This window comes from Schistocerca nitens, chromosome 7 (assembly GCF_023898315.1).
Source record: "Schistocerca nitens isolate TAMUIC-IGC-003100 chromosome 7, iqSchNite1.1, whole genome shotgun sequence".
NCBI classification, from domain to species: Eukaryota; Metazoa; Arthropoda; class Insecta; order Orthoptera; family Acrididae; genus Schistocerca; species Schistocerca nitens.
The window spans coordinates 461,594,251-461,610,734 of record NC_064620.1 but is presented as its reverse complement, the minus strand read 5'-3'; the positions used below and the strand labels follow the sequence as shown (position 1 = coordinate 461,610,734).

At 41.0% G+C, this 16,484-nt stretch overlaps 1 protein-coding gene and 1 pseudogene across 2 annotated transcripts in view; both read left to right on the top strand.

Annotated features, from left to right (window-relative positions):
- Nucleotides 1–16,484, top strand: part of LOC126194643 (ankyrin repeat and IBR domain-containing protein 1-like) — a 601,659-nt gene that overhangs the window by 20,387 nt on the left and 564,788 nt on the right. The gene's annotated exons all lie outside the window — the stretch shown is intronic.
- Nucleotides 14,383–14,500, top strand: LOC126196247 (5S ribosomal RNA; annotated as a pseudogene).

Genomic DNA, 16,484 nt, shown 5'->3' with positions numbered 1-16,484 from the left:
AGAAGTAGGAAGTAGGGAAGCTAAGGCGAAGTAGCTTTATAAAAATGTGAAACAATCGAAAAAGAAATGACTGTCGGATAAACTGACTCAGAATATAGGATATTGAAAACAATCTTCGGTGAAATTAAAGACAACATTAAGAGTTCAATGAAAATTTCACTATCAAATGCAGAGGAGAAAATGAATAGGTGGAAAGAATACACTGATGGCCTTTGTCGTGGGGGGGAGGGGGGGAGATGAGGGAGGGGGGAGATTGTTCGATGCCACGTTAGAAGAAGAATCAGGAGTTGATACAGAAGAAAAGTGGGATCCAGCTATAGAACCAGAGTTTAAAAGAGCTTTGAAAGACAACATCGAATAAGGCAGAACGGATAGATAACACTCATTCAGAATTTCTAAAAATATTAGGGGAAGTGTCAACAAAACGGTTATGAACGTTGGTGTGTAGAATGTATGAGTCTGGCGATATACCATCTGACTTTCGAAGAAACATCATCCACACAATTTCGAAGAGTGCAAGAGCCGACAAGTGCGAGAATTATCGCACAGTCAGCTTAACAGCTCATGCATCAAAGTTGTTGACAGCAATAATATTCAGAAGAATGGACACTAAAATTGAGGATGTGTTAAATGATGATCCGTTTGACTTTAGGAAGGGTATAGGTAACAGCGAGGCAATTCTGACGCTGCGGTTGATAATGGTAGCAAGACTAAAGAAAAATCAAGATATATTCATAGGATTTGTCGACCTCGGAAAAGCGTTCGACAATGTAAAATGGTGCAGGATGATCGAAAGCCTGGGAAAAATAGGGGTAAGTTATAGGGAAAGACAGGTAATATACAATATGTACAAGAGCCAAGAGGGGACAATAAGAGTGGACCAAGAACGAAGTGGTCGAATTAAAAAGGGCGTAAGACAGAGTTGTATTTTTTCGCCGGTACTGTCTAGACATCGAAGAAGCAATGACGAAAATAAAATAAAGGTTCAAGAGTGAGATTAAAATTCAAGGTTGAAAGATAACGAAGATGAGATTCGCTAATAAAATTACTATCCTCAGTGAAAGTTAAGAAGAATTAGAGGATTCTCTGAATGGCATGAACAGTCTAATAACTACAGGATATGGATTGAGGGTAAATCGAAGAAAGACGAAAGTAATGAGAGGTAGCAGAAACAAAAAAAGCGAGAAACTTAACATCAGGATTGGTGATCACTAATTAAATGAAGATAAGGAATTCTACTGCCTGGGCAGAAAATAGCCCTTGATGGTCGGAGCAAGGAGGACTTAAAAAACAGACTAGCACTGGCAAAAAGGGCATTTCTGGCCAAGAGAAGTCTACTAGTATCAAACACAGCTCTTAATTTGAGGAAGAAATTTCTGAGAATATACGTTTGGAGCACACCATTGGTAATGAAACATGGACTTTGGAAAAACCGGAAGAGAAGAGAATCGAAGAATTTGAGATGTAATGTTACAAAAGAATGCTGAAAATTAGGTGGACGGATAAGGTAAGGAATGAGGAGGTTCTCCAGAGAATCGGCGAGGATAGGAATTTATGGAAAACACTGACAAGAAGAAGAGACTGGATGGTAAGACACATGTGAAGACATCAGATAATAAATTCCATGGTACTCGGGGGAACTTTGGAGGGTAAAAACTATAGAGGAAAACAGAGAACGGAATACATCCAGCAAATAATTGAGCACATAGGTTGCAAGTGTTACTCTGAGATGAAGAGATTGGCACGGGAGAGGAATTTGCGTCGAGTCACATCAAGCCAGTCAGAAGACTGATGAGTCGAAAAGAAAAAGAAAGAACATTAGGATTTGGGACCCTGAAAATTATGCAACACACGTGAAGCGTAATTTTTGGTGTGGCGTAATGCACGACTAGGTGTTAGGCCGATTTTTCATCGCAATTACAACTATAATGCGGAATACGTATCCATACGTGTTCCAACGGTTCCTGCTTCATCAGATTGAAGAGCTACCGCTGTGCACTATCTACCAACACCGCCACATCGGAGTTTGAACATGTGGGATGTACTGAGTTACGCATTTCCTGAAAGGTGTGTGGGTGGTGATGGTCTCATCTCATGGCAACCGCACTCTCGTTATGTCACGTCATTAGACTTATTTTTGTGTGGTTACGTCCAGGTTGTCGAGTGCACAGCACCAGTCAATGACATTGCAATCAGACATGTTGATGCTCGAATAACGATGCTTAGGCCTACACGAATGGAATTGGAATATCACCCTGACTTTCTAGGAGCGAAGAGTGGGGCACACACCGAAATTTTAGCAAAACAAAAAAAAAAAAAAAAAAAAAAAAGCTGTGAGAGCTGCTAAGCATTATACAAGAACCCACGATGTTCTATCTCTATCTCTAATAGTTTCCAAGTTATGATCTTTAGAAATGATAACGGGCTTTTAAGGACACCCTGTAGTTATGCCCGTGGATTCTAAGACGGGGCGTTGAAATCTACAGCCCACAGTCCACAGCTTACATGTTATTTACGTATAAGGTAGCATTCACACAATGAGAGTATATATATCTACATCCCTCTACATGGATACTCCTCAAATCACATTTAAGTGCCTGGTAGACGGTTCATCGAACCATCTTCACAATTATCTACTATTCTAATCTCGTATAGCGGGCGGAAAGAACGAACACCTATATCTTTCCGTAAGATCTCTGAGTACCGTTATTTTATCGTGGTAATCGTTTCTCCCTAGGTCTGTGTCAACAAAATATTTTCGCTTTCTCAGGAGCAAGTTGGTGATTGGACTCAACGAAAAACGCCTTTCTTGTAATGATGTCCAGCCCAAATCCTGTTTCATTTCAGTGACACTCTCTCCCATACTTCGCGTTAGTACAAAACGTGCTGCCCTTCTTTGAACTTTTTGCTATACTCCATCAGCCCTATTCAAATACTTGAGCGATCATGGAAATAAAGCTGTAGGTTCGCGTTAGTATCAATAAGTGAGTAGTACTTCAAACGACGAATTAACAGGTGCAGTTTAACACCAGTTTCTTCAACACAAATAACCAACAATATTATAGAATATTGCTCTTGTAAATCGACAATCTACGTGTGGTTTAGGCGCCACCCCTGTTTCTAAGCCACTTCCGGCAGTATCTTACATTACCGTATAATAAATAACAGTTTTGTTGTGGAGATCCAGTGGCATCCCCGTGCACCTGACATTAATGGCTTAGATTTCTGGCTATGATCGTATCTGAAGGCGTCCCCCATCCAGAGAAAAGGCGCACACATAGCAAGAGCACATCTCCACCGCGAGTGAGCCTGTCCGAGGGCTGTCTGATGCGTTCGAGTTCTTGGTTCTTTGAGGAACAGGGCTGAAGGTTGTGTAGGAATGAGTGCTAACCACATTAAGTGCCTCCTGTAGTGTCAACTAACACGTGGCTTTCGTAGTACGGAACGAAAAAAATCTCAGTATGTGTTTTTCCGGCTATATGTTCAAAGGGTTTTTATTTTCTTGTTTGGACCAGTATTGCCAGTATTGTGAGACATTTTTCTTAAAATACACTGTATAACCAACACATAGGAAAGAAAATGCTACGAATTAGTGATTAAGTCACAGAACTAGTTGTAAGTGTTTTCCTAGACAGAGCAGTTGAAAAGAGAAAGGAACTGAAAAGATGAGCTGGATCGAGTTAGGTAAGCTCCAAAACTAAGCTCCGGATATGAAATGGAAACTTGACCATCAGTGGCTATTACCAGTTTTGAGTTATGGCAGTGAATATAGTCTTCAAACGCGAAAATCACTGAGAAAATGGGGGCATTTTAGCGAACAATGCAGGTCGTGGATTACTAGAGGAGAGAGGAAGGCAAACAAATGGGCCAGCGAACAGATCAAGTAACCATTCCTCTTCGTACGGTATACGCTATAATCAGCTGTGATTACGTATACGTAATTTGTCGTAAGTTATCGATTCTGAAGTAATTTGACCGAAAGACTGTGGATAAGTCAACAGCTAATCATCAAAATTGCTATTGAAATCACAGTCTTAATAAGGACTTTCTGAAATAAATGTAATTAAAAAGATCAGTCCAGACTGTTAACTCGAATTTATCATTAAGTAGAATTAGTATACTAATGAAATTCTAATTATAGAATGAAATAATTCGGTCGTCAGGCAGGCAGTTTATTTCTGAATCTAATTGGTTATAAACAGACTGAAATTCGCGTAATAAACAATTACATATGTATTGCTGACGTCAGACATTACTTGCGCTGGAGTATCCAGGGAATCAAAACAAAAATGTTTAGTTAAATCAGGCTTCATACCCATAATTTTAGAATTGTCTAAAATAGTGATGCACAAAATGAAAAATGAATGGATGACAGTAGTACCTTACACGACTACTCCCTTGAAATGGTTAGCAATTAAGTAAAGTAATATTAAGAATGAATTTTAAGTATTTGGGAAATTTTATCTAATACCATTCTTAACAGTAAAGTTTATATGAACTTTACTGTTAAGAATAGTACTAGACAAAGTTTTCCAAATACTAAAAATTCACTCGTAACATTACTTTACTTTAGCGCTAATAATTTCAGAGCAGTAGTAAAATACCATGGTAACACTGGAATACCGAGCGAGGTGGCGCAGTGGTTAGACACTGGACTCGCATTCGGGAGGACGACGGTTCAATCCCGCATCCGGCCATCCTGATTTAGGTTTTCCGTGATTTCCCTACATCGCTCCAGGCAAATGCCGGGATGGTTCCTTTCAAAGGGCACGGCCGACTTCCTTCCCCGTCCTTCCCTAATCCGATGAGACCGATGACCTCGCTGTCTGGTCTCCTTCCCCAAACCAACCAACCAACCAACACTGGAATACGACAGCCAAAATATAGGTATAGAAAACTACCAAAATAATAATAGATAATTAATTCAGTTAAATAAAAAAATTCAATTCTTTCAAGAGTTATTTTAAATGTTAATTTCATATCGGTTTTTTTTCGAATTTTTAATGACTTTCATTAATTACCAAGAATATGAAATTTCGAATTCAAGAAAAAATTAGTTTTACTTTCTGGCAATGTTATTGTCCTTATTATTATTCAAATTTAGCATTCACAATGTGACACCCTGAATGTAGGAGAACACGACATCCAGGTAATAATCACTAGTAATAATGAAATTATGAAATTACAATTAAAGTTCACAGAGTAATTATGTGTACAAATAACTCAAAAAACTGGCAACATTTTGCAAAGCTAAAAATCGTCGATCTTACATTTTTGGTTGCTGCAGGTGCGAAGTAGTAATTCGGGGGAACAATGCTTTATAATTACAAATTATAGTATCTCGTCTCCAGGTCCAAACATTTCTGACACTTGCTGTGACCAAACAGTACTCTTATTTTTATTCTTCTTGAAGCACCATTATAAGTAACCATTGCACTGTGGCCCTTGTAACTCGCCTCTTCAAATGCGAGACACTGCTGCAGCCATAAGCGCTATATCATAGCCAATCACTTTGATCTTTACTTAGACACAGCTAAAGAACTTCCTTTTCTAATGGCCTTTTGTTGCCAAAGACTTTATATATTTAAAACAATTAGTTTTAACCACTCAGAGTGTTCAGTGATTCGACGCAGTACAAAGCCCCTAACATTGCTGTATGTCCACCGCACAGATTTTATAAAATTGTTTCTGTTTTAGGTAACACTACACTTATAACAAACGCATTTCTCCTATTTAGTTTACAACAGTGAAACTGATCACAGATAAAAACGAATTTTTAAACAATCACATTCGTGAAAAGAAATAAAATTAAATTTTTCAATAGTAAAGCCTGTATTATAGTGTCACATACTCCACTGCAGTGTCGCAACAATACTGACGTTGATGATGTAATTACAACTTTACTAAAACTGTAGTGAAATTGAGCGTGACATGCAGCTATGTGAACGTATGTAAAGTGGATCAAGGACATTCTTGGTTTTATGCTAAGACACCGGTAATACCCCACCCCCATTCTTTAAGGAATCGAAGTGCCATACGTAAAACAGAAAAGCTAGCTTTCCCGACATATCAGTGTTTATGACGTCAAATCTCCTAAACTATGTGCAGTACAGTGACACACTTTTTCAGATACATTCAGTGTTATACATGTATTGCGTGTAGAGTCAGCAGTGGAGAAGTGAGAAATTAAAACGTGATGCCTCATACTGAAGTTTTACGGCTTCAACAACGAAAATATAGTAATAAAGTTTATATACATAAGGTTCGAATTTTTTCATAAAGCTTGTTGGAAGACGCTAAGTCCTCTCCTTCTATAATACTGGACGTATATAGTCTAAGTAATTTGCGTGGCATGAGTTGCGCTGCGTCGAGACATTTACAGTTTATAACTGTAACACTTACAGTACTTAAACCTCTTAATGAGTAGATTACGACAGCATTTCAAATCTTTAAATTCGGTGAATAGTTATGTGAAATAGTGAAGAACAAATTTTTGTTGACACTGGGAGGCAACTGATAGGCAGCCTTCAGCTGAAACCTAGTGGTCATTTATCTGTTTAGCAACACAGTAGATAATAATTGATGATAACACCGACCTAATGGAAGGTTGGTAGATTTCGTTAAACACATGCGAGAGGAGCATGGCTGTTTGGAGCCTAAGACCGTAATGCGCGGTAAAGTCTAGCTGAAGCCTTTTTTAACCAGTAGGTGTCACATAACTGGTGACGATAAAGATGTGGAGTAGGAGGAATAAGTAAGCATAAATTGGATGATTGCAAGATTTGCACCCAAACATTTCTTGCCGTCTTTCATGAAAATATTAATTTCATAAAAATGACAACTGGCAGACCAAAGCAAGTGTAGTTAGAAGTCCTTGGTTCGCAACTTTCAGTTTCTACTGAGGCATTGATACAGTCGCAGTCTATGCACTTTATGATCTTGAGCGCAACTTGTTGCTTCGAAACTCGTACGTATATATGCTAGTACAACTGGCCGGAAATAGCTTAATTTATCACGGGTCTAAATCTGGCTTTACCGAGTCTCATGCTTTCGCACAGTTACCCTGACGATAAGGCCAAATCTCTGTGCTGAATGAACACGACTTCGCTTCACGCTAGGCGAAACGTAGTTGGTTGCAAGCATGCTATGTTCAGTGCAATAGGTGCTGGTTTCGTGACCATATATTCAAGATATACAGCTTTTCTAAATTTCTAAGTCACAGTTATTGGCGGACATGTGGCATCAGGACTTCGCTTCTCGTTGTTGATTGCTAGCATGCTATGTTCATTTCAGTAAATTTTGACGGCTCGTCACAGCTATTGATGAACATGTCGCATACAGGAATTCTGCCGATGCCGATATTATGTGGGAAGCGGAACTAGTAGATTTACATGTTGTATCTGAACACCTCCGACCAAATATAGGACTTGCATTCTGGAAGATGACTATTGAATTCATCCAGCAACTTAGATTTAATTTCTTCAATTGTTCTCCTAAATCGATGAAGATGAATGATGGGATGGTACCTTTGAAAAGGACAGGGAGGATTTCCTTCCCAGTCCGTCTCTGTGACCATATTAAGATTGAAACAGAGGATGACACAGAAAAGGTCCGAATACAAAGCGTCTTTTTTCCAAAATTATTTCATAGAGGGAGACCGCGCTATAGTTCCTCCTCTAAATCGTCGCAAGAACGACACAATGACCGATGTTGAAAAAAATAACCAAGTAACAGAGAAGCAGCTGAAATCGTTTAACAGAGGAAATGTCACTAGACCCGAGAGCATATCAGCTCGATTCTACAAGGGGTATCAGAAAGAAACTCCCCTCTTCTAGCAGCTTTGTACCATGTCTCTGGAGGAGTGAAATCTCCCAATTGATCGAAAAAAAATAGAGATCATTTCAGTTTTCAAGAAGGGTCTTCCAACGGACGCAATAAACAACAGTGCTATATCACGGACTTCGGAATGTTGGAGAATTTTGTAACATGTTCTATGCTAGGGTAGTGTGAACCTTCTGGAGACCGAGAATCTACTTTGTAGGAACCAACATGGCTTGCGAAAACAACGATAGTGCGAAGCGCAGCTCGCTTTCGTCGAATGCGAGACGCAGAAAGCAGTAGATAAAGGCGCTCAGGTGGATGCAGTGTTGCTTGACTTACGAAGACGTTCGGCACTGTTCCGCACCGTCACCTAACGATCAAAATACGAGCATACGTAATATCATATCATTTGTGTGATCGGATTGAAGAGTTTCTAGCAAACAGAACACAGCATGCCATTCTGAACGGATGCGTCCATAAAATAAGACTACGTGTATGACGTGATCTGAAGTGGAACAACCACATAAAACTAATCGCAGTTAAGGTGGATGACAGACTGTGATTCAGTGGAAGAACCCTCAAGAAATTTAGTCTATCAACAAAGGAAGAAGCTTACTGAACAGTCATTCGACAAATACTTGAATATTGCTCGTCAGTCTGGGGCCCCTACCAATAAGATTGATAGAGGAAATAGAGAAGATTGTAAGAAGGTCAGCAGTTTTCATTATTGGTTCATATAGTAAGCGTGAAAACGTCACGGCGATGATTAGCCAATTGCAGTGGCAGACTTCAAGACAAGCGGTGAGATCTACCGTCAAAATTTCGAGAGCAAATGTTCCTTGAAGGGTCAACCAATATATTCATTCCTCCTACGTATAGCTCGCGAAAAGTCCATGGAGATAAGATTCTACAGAGACGCTTAACAGTTGGTTTTCCCGCGAATTACACTTACGGAAAAAGAAATCACGACAGCAAAGAATAGCAAGTGTAGAGCTGAAATTTTGGGAATGCTTTTTTTTCTAGATAACATGTTTAACTGATTAACATTGCAAGATAATAAGGTAATGTAAGCGCGAGATAATACATTGCTAATGTGAAATACTGATACATTAATAACCGGTGTAGTCATCAGAATGTTGAAGGCAGGCTTGCAAACATGTATGCAGTGTGTTGTATAATTACTGGATGTCAGTTTGTGGGATGGAGTTATATACCCGCTGAACTTGGTCGTTCAGTACAGGGACCCTTAACAGTGTTTGTCGATAACGCAAGAGTTGTCGTCCGACGATGTTCCATATGTGCTTGATTGGACACTCTGTAGCGCATTTTCGGTTACAACAGCGCTGTACGAGCGAGCGTTATCCTGTTGGAAAACGCCCCTGGAATTCTGTTCATGAATGGCTGTACAACCGGTCGATTCACCAGTTTAACGTACAAATTTGCAGTCAGGGTGCATAGGATACCCACGCGAGTGCTCCAGATGTCATACGAAATTGCACCACAGGCCATAACTCGAGTAGTATGTCCCATGTGTCTAGCACGCAGACATGTTGGCTGCAGGCCCAAATGGCCTCCTCCTAACCAGCACACGGCCATCACTGGTACTGAGGCAGACCCAGCTACCATCAGATATCACAACAGACCTCCACCTTGCCCTCCAATGAGCTCTCGCTTGACACCAGTGGAGTCGCAAATGACTGTGGTTTGGGGTCAGTGGAATGAACGCTACTGAACGTCTGGCTCGAGGCTGTCCTTGAAGGAACCGATTTGTAACAGTTCTTTATGTCACTGTGATTCCAGTAGCTGCTTAAATTGCTGCTGCAGATGCAGTACGATGCGCCAGAGCCATACTCTCAACACGTCTTTCCTCTCGGTAATGCCAGCTGGTCATCCAGAGCCCGGTCATCTTGAGATCATACATTCTCTTGACCAAAGCTGCCAACATTTATGACAGGGCTATATTCCTGCCAAGTCATTCTGCAGTACTGCTGAAGTAACAAATCGTTCAAATGGCTCTGAGCACTATGGGACTTAGAACTATGGGACTTAGAACTACTTAAACCTAACTAACCTAAGGACAACACACACATCCATGCCCGAGGCAGGATTCGAACCTGCGACCGTAGCAGTCGCGCGGTTCCGGACTGAGTGCCTAGAACCGCTCGGCCACCACGGCCGGCCGCAGAAGTAACACCCAGCTTCTCACAGCCCTATTGCACGACCTCGTCCAAACTCAGTGAGGTGTTAATAATGGCATCTTTGTCGCCCTAAAGGTATTCTTGACTAACACCAAGTCATCAAGTCCAATCTCAAAGGGAACTAACCTCACGACTGTTACAGCGTGTATTTACAGGAAACCTGATTTGCATCCTCATAGTGACGCTACTAGAGCCACTCGTACGAGTCAGGCTTGAAATTTGAATATACGTCATCTTTTAGATGTAGAAACACATCTGCCAACTTTTGTTTAGGTCACACAAATCCTTCTTGGTGTTACAGTTTTCTTTCCGTCAATGTATTTTCAGTTGGAACGTGACAGTACACGAATATCCTACGTCACACATCTTATGATAGCTTCTGGAGTATAGAGGTAGACGTGAATCAAGACGTTAGGTGCTGACCGCTCCGGAAAACCTACAAAAGTGATACAGATTGATCTTCTTGGGACCGATTTAAGGTCTCGGTCGCACCCTACACCCGAGTTTCACATTATTTTGTATTGCCACCCGAAATGGACATTCCCACAATAACAGGATCGTTAAAAGATATTCTTGCATTCATGGCGTCCTCCTCCTTTCATACGAATTTATCTAATGACCACTGGGCTGTCGGTGAAAATGAACGGTTTTAAATTGAAAAGAGGTGCAGCAAATACTTAAAAGGGAAATACAGATCCAGGTGAATGGTGAGACGATGTAAATAGTAGTGTTTGTAAAACAGATGTGAGACAAGACTACTATAGTTACTGAGGAATTAGTGTGATATCAACACTGGCTAGATTATAAAGTCGATTATGAAGAAATAGTACAGGACCTAGAAGAGCAGTTTTAAGCCGGGATATTCACATTCATATGGGTTATTACCTTACAGACTTGGTAATGCAATGAAGCCGATGATACAAAGAGAATCCTATGGCACCATACGGGGTCGTTACCTTCGTTTCTATAAAAATAACATCACAAAATACATGCTCATAAAGACTAATTATTTCGTACTTAAAAATCATAATCTAGATATCTGAATTAATTATGAAGCACTTTACTTAAATTTTGTAAATTCATTTTATTAATTTTTTAAAGATATACCAGTGACTGTTACTGAATAAGTTGTAAACAATTTATCTTACCTCTCTGTTCTTGTTCGTTGTGGACGGTCTTAGTGGTAACTTGGTCGTAGATGTATAGTCTTGGCGGGAGAGTGGTAAAAAGAGCTAGTGTGGTTTCGCGTAACAGCTGAAGGCAGATGTATTTTTTGTTACTAGTTCAGAGTGAAAAATATTACTGAATATAATTATAGCAACGTTCAGACATTTTATATCACACAGTTATCTTTGGAAGCCACTTGAATACCACAATCCTTTCCTCAGTTAATGTTTCTTCGTATCGGAATAGGAATGGCGACCAGCATCAACAACGAGCCCACTAACGAGGTAATCAGCTAAGTAATAACTTAGAATTTTAGATGTGGACATGTGATTAGATGCAACTTCATTCAAAGGTTTGTTTCGAAGACAGATCATTGAGTACTAAGCACTGAAGAGGAACATCACATTTCTCACAGAGAAACAACCAGAAACCACGCACTGACACATTTAGTCTTTGTGGACGTGCAAAGAGTTCCACAAAATAGATTGCTGATCGGCCAAATAAGTGCAGCTGTTTCGCATACATTTACTATCGTTATGCAGCAATGCAGCAGTTCTATACAGGTTGTACAACAGCAGCGAAGATCGTCTATGTCGCCAACCATGTTTAAAATGTACTTAGAAGAAGCCCCAAAGAGATGGAGAAGAAAGTTGTACAGGAGGCAAAACTTTGTACGTTCTTCTCTTCTCTGACGATCAGGTTATTGTAGCTGGAAATAACAGTGATGCATACGACATGCTGCAAAAATTGAAAGAACAACATGAGCAATTGGGTATGACAATTAACACGTATAAAACTGAATTTATAGTAGCACAAGAAAGACCTGTAGACGATCTTGACACATGAATTGAGAAAAATCGAAGGATGTGACGCTTTCAAACATTTTGGAGTGCAGTTGCCATTCAAAAGCGGATGCACAGTTGACATAAATAATAAAATAGACCAAGGGAAACAGAAATAATACAAATCAACGGCTATATCTCGAATAGCAGCATAGAAAAAATGACGAAGCAAATCACATTTGAATGAGCTGCTGAGAGCGCTGCTGCGTATAATACAGGGATACTGGAGCTGAATATGTGAGAAGCTACTAGCAATGGAAATAGACTTTTGAAGATGAAGTTGCGGCATGTCAAGGCTGGACCAAAAATATGAGAGATTATGGGAGTCAGCAAGATAATCGGTTCAACAGAAAAATAGTGTCTGTTATAGCTCGGCCTTCTAGAAAGGGCGGAAGACCAGAGGTGGCCAGAACAAACTTTAAAACGAACTCAATAAGGGAGACGGAAAAGAAGATTTCCGCAAAGAACATTGCAGGAAGGTCTATGAGGTAGGAAGGAGATTGGGTTAGTAGATAGAGGTGGAAAATGGGAAGCGAGAAGCTGCCACAGCCGGATATCACACTCGCGATTTGATGATACTTAGAGTTCCTCCAGTGTCATCAGCAATATTCAAATCCGTAAGCCTAGACTGCTGTTCCTCTGTATGCCCATGTTGGAGTTGACCATAGATTTTCTCACTATGAAGTCTATAACTAGTATAGAAAGGAATGGTGACAAAATGCATGCTTGTCTGACGCCTATCAGAATGGTAATGGAAGAGGGTGTTCCTATTTTATGTTCTCATACAACAACTCTCGTCTAGATACTGGTTTCTGAGAGCATCAAGGAGATGGTAAGAAATTCCATATAGCCTTAATTCCACAATGATTCACCGTGTATGCCACCAAAGCCTTTTGTTTTTTGTCAAGGACGCTTATGAGAAATGGACAGTCGAATTCTGTGCATTGCTCTCATACATTTCACAAAGTCAGCCGGCCTATGTGGCCGACCGGTTCTAGGCGCTACAGTCTGGAACCGCGCAACCGCTACGGTCCCAGGTTCGAATCCTACCTCGGGCATGGATGTGTGTGATGTCCTTAGGTTAGTTAGGTTTAAGTAGCTCTAAGTTCTAGGGGACTGATGACCTCAGAAAGTAAGTCCCATAGTGCTCAGAGCCATCTGAACCATCGCAAGTGAGCAAAATCTCCTACCTCGGAGGTCTGCCTGTTATTCTCAAGGCCAACAATCTGCTGCTTCTTTTTACTTTTTTAGAAGAACGAGGACAAAGCCTTTACCTGGCGACAAGATAAGCGTGAAACCTTACCAGTTTGTACATTCGGCTAGATTTTCTATCACTGTTGCCACGTCTATAGTCTTTGATTGTTGGTGGATTTAATTACAGCAGATTAGCGAAGAAGCACCGACTGACACTGTTCCCTAGCAGATCACTCACTTCCGGATCTTCTGTCCCAGGCGTCGGATTTCGTTCCTTCCGCAGGTGTTTCAGTTCCTAGCAAGGGACTGGTTTACAAAATAGGCATAGGGGTAGCTACAAACAATGAAAGTCGGGATAATCTACAGAAACGTGTTTTCAAAAATGAACGCGTAAATGAAAACTGTCCTGCCGCAAGTTTCCGTAAATTATCTTTTACAGAATGTAGCCGCTGGCGAGTAATAGACATCATGCAGGACAAGTTCAAAGTATACAAGTTCACGCAACAAAACCGTTTTCAAAATAAAGATCAGTCCCCAGAGAGAACGCAGAAATGAAATAATGGGTTCCACTGTAATAGAAGAAACTAACCATGGTTCACGCTTAGATAAAACTAACAAAGGTCGGCCAAAACAGCTTACCGCGCTAAATGTCGATCTGCAGCTCCAGTATCTTACTGCGCAGACGTAGCGGTAGTACAGTCGTAACCACTGTAATTGCGACGTGGTTAGCAACTTTAAACATCACGAGTGGCTCCCGGATGACTAACTACGCAGTTCCCAAAGTAAAGGGAAACATTAAATGGCTGTATCTGTCGTACACTGAACCTTGCGATGTTGACACCTCTAGAAACTGCAACGGAATGGGCTGGAGAGCTGCTCCTCAGGTTATTTAAAGCTACACGAAAACGTCCATGTAGCCAACCTAACCGGGGGTGAGAAGTGGAGCCATTCCTGCTGTCCTGGCTGCCTGGAGTACCAGAGTTACGGCCCTCAAGTTTGGTGTCTTGAACTGACTAGAATTCTCAGAATGTGGGAAAAATTTGTGTGCCTCTGCCATCGTGTGGCTTCAATGACGATTCGAAATATCGGCCAGAAAAACAAGCTAGATATCGCCATCTTGGGCGTTCTCTATATTAATTAAACGAGAGCATTAAATTTGTGCCAACAGCCTTGCCGCAGTGGTAACACCGGTTCCCGTCAGATCACCGAAGTTAAGCGCTGTCGGGCTGGGCTAGCACTTGGATGGGTGACCATCCGGTCTGCCGAGCGCTGTTGGCAAGCGGGGTGCATCAGTCCTTGTGAGGCAAACTGAGGAGCTACTTGATTGAGAAGTAGCGGCTCCGGTCTCGGAAACTAACCATATGCTCCTCCATATCCGCATCCAATGACGCCTGTGGTGAGTATGACACGGCGGTCGGTCGGTACCGTTGGGCCTTCATGGCCTGTTCGGGAGGAGTTTTTAGTTTTGGTTAACTTTGTACTGCCCATCCAACCGGTGGTCCTCTCTATGTAGACAATACCTCGGTGGTGTCTACGGACTTGGGAAAATTTCTTTAGTAGTATCAATTCGGTAATTAAGTTTGATGATTTGTTTATTAATTTATCGACTGGTTTCAGTTAGGTATCACTTTATTCAGAATTTTATTTGGAGTTCGAGTCTGTGATTAGAATCAAAAGATTGATTTTATTACTCTCTCTTCCTTTGGTGAGGACTGGTCTGTACAGAATCTGTTGCCGTGCCACGTGCGGTTTGTGCTTAACAAAGTCAATGAGTTATAAAGTTCCAAAAAACTTTACACATAATTTCTAACGCATACGAAACTTCTGCTCGCTGACATTCCCGCAAATTGATGTAAGGAAAAAAATTATTGGTTAGTAGTTTTTCGCTGTTCATGCAGAAAAACTTTAGCCACAGGCATGACGTTTTAATTTATTATTGCTTTACTACCAACTATATTCGCATCACAGATTGCAGATAATATCCACATACACCATTGAATGTATTTAAAACTTATATTATTGTACGACACATAATTCAGTAGATATAACGTCACGGACAATGAAATGTGTGAGGAATTTTCTTAAAATGGAGCGAAAATTAGCCAGATTACATTATCCAGTAAAACTTCCTGGCAGATTAAAACTGTGTTCCTGACCGAGACTTGAACACGGGATCTTTGCCTTTCGCGAGCAAGTGCTCTTGCCCGCGAAAGGCAAAGGTCCCGAGTTCGAGTCTCGGTCCGGCACACAGTTGTAATCTGCCAGGAAGTTTCATATCAGCGCACACTCCGCTGCAGAGTGAAAATTTCCTTCTGGGAACATACACCAGGCTGTGGCTAAGCCGTGTGTCCACAGTATCCTTTCTTCCAGGAGTGTTATTTCTGCAAGGTTTGCAGGAGAGCTTCTGTGTAGTTTGGAGGGTAGGAGACGAGGTACTGGCAGAAGTAAAGCTGTGAGGACGGGTCGTTAGTAGTGCTTGGGTAGTTCAGTCGGTATAGCACTTGCCCGCGAAAGGCAAACGTCCCAAGTTCGAGTTTAGATCCGGCATACAATTTCAATCTGCCAGGAAGTTTCATATCAGCGCACACTAAGCTGCAGAGTGGATATTTCATTCTACATTATCCAGTGTTTGACAATGAGAGCACTTAGCGACTTCCAACAAACTTTAAGCATAATTTCGAACCGTTTCTAAACTTTTTCTCTCTTGGATGTTTAACATCGGATATGTAGCACATTAACCTACTTGGAATGTAATCAGACGTTTGAAGCTGTTGTATACAAGGAAGTTTGATTCTTCAAAGAATCAGAGGTTTACTTGTTAAGTAATAACGTATCAGCTGAACAAAACATTACACTTTCATTCAGTTAAATGACCTTGTACTTCGGCCATAGAATTTCGTCAAAATCTGCACCCCTTTGTGAGTCACGCTATAGTCTCTGTTACTAAACGAAGACAGAAACGACAAGAAGACAAAACGGGCTCCCTGCCCTCTCTCTCTCTCTCTCTCTCTCTCTCTCTCTGTCTGTCACGCACACACTCTCTCTCTCTTTGAAAGTGAAACGAAACATCGTTGCACAACGACACGTAATAATAAATGAACTCTGTAGAGTTATAAATGTCTGGGAGGTCCCGAAGTTGAGCCGCACCTGTTAGGGGAAGCATTTTCCCTGGGAGATCGATGGCTGCAGCTACCGTATTTGGGAGCCTGTTGGACGTCGGAGTCACGCTATGTGGACTGCAAGGAAACTCTGAGCTTAAATA